Genomic DNA, 1,277 nt, shown 5'->3' on the forward strand with positions numbered 1-1,277 from the left:
GCAATCCTACCACCTTGGCCTCCAGTGTTGGGATGACAGGCCTGAGCCCCTGTGCCTAGCCAGTCAGTGCCATGTCTTTAAATACCATTTAGACTCTACTATTTGTTGTTGTATCAGTAATTCTGAAAAGCAGTGAAAATTGTAGTAGCATTGAAACAAAAGCTTCAATTTATATCTTTATCCTGGACTTTCTCCAGGAGCTCCACTTAAATATGTTAGGTGATTAACAAATTGATATATGAAGCTTAGTGTGTCAAAAACTATACTTACTCTTTTACTCTTCCAGTTACAGTGGTATAACTAATTCATGCAAACTCAACCCTTCTTGTTGACTAGGTCAGAAAACCTTGCTGACATCTTTGACATCCAGTGTATTAGCAAATCCTGTTAGCTCTGTCTTCAAAATGCTTTCTGAATCTTAGCAAGTCTCACCTCTGTTGCTGTCATTCCAGTCCAAGCCAGCATCCTTTTCCAGATTTTTTTGTAATAGTTTCCTAGCTGATCTCCCTGCCACTGACTGCCCTTAGCTCCTCTAAAGACTATTTTCAACATAGTGTCAGGAATCCTAGTGAAAAATAAGTCAGGACATATTTTTCTCTGTTCAGAATAGAAGACTAAATTCTTAAAATCTACCCTTTTAACCTCATTTCCTATTACTCAGTCCAGCCCCATTGGATGTGCTAATATCAGTCATGCCTATTATCTCATGCCCAAAGACCTTTACACTTATTCATCTCTCTTTCTGGAATACTCTTCCCACGAATGTCTCCCTTAGTTAGGTCGTGTAGTCTTTAGTAAGGCCTTCGTGTCTTGACTAAGGTATCCTCTTCCCCATGAGGTCTCCATTGGCCGTCCCACTTAAAATACAGCTATTGCTCTGAATACCATTTCCATCTCACCCACAAGCACTTCTTATCCCTTTTCTTGCAGTATTTCTTCCATTATTAATTAAGATCCTTTGACATACTCTATATTTTGTATATTTATTTTAGTGTATACATATATTTAAGTTTATATCTCCTTACTAAAATATAAATTTTATGAGAATATAAATTACACAAGGGCAGGAAAAATATTTATCTATCCTGATTTATTCATGTGTCTATTCCCAGAGCAAATGAAACAATGAGTATTAGAGCTAGAATTTGAATCTAGATCTGCTTGACCTCATAGCTAAACAAGGCTATCATTTAGTTTATATGTATATGTTCATTGTTTTAAACACACATAACCTATGCCAATCCCACCCTTACTCAAAAGGCTTTTTTTTTTTTTTT

General features: G+C 36.3%; 1 protein-coding gene across 1 annotated transcript in view; it reads left to right on the forward strand.

Moving 5' to 3' along the window:
* SPATA6 (spermatogenesis associated 6) overlaps window positions 1-1,277 on the forward strand; it is a 129,931-nt gene that overhangs the window by 81,221 nt on the left and 47,433 nt on the right. The window lies entirely within an intron of this gene.

Source organism: Otolemur garnettii, unplaced genomic scaffold (assembly GCF_000181295.1).
Source record: "Otolemur garnettii isolate 467f Iridium unplaced genomic scaffold, OtoGar3 scaffold00159, whole genome shotgun sequence".
Taxonomy (NCBI): Eukaryota; Metazoa; Chordata; class Mammalia; order Primates; family Galagidae; genus Otolemur; species Otolemur garnettii.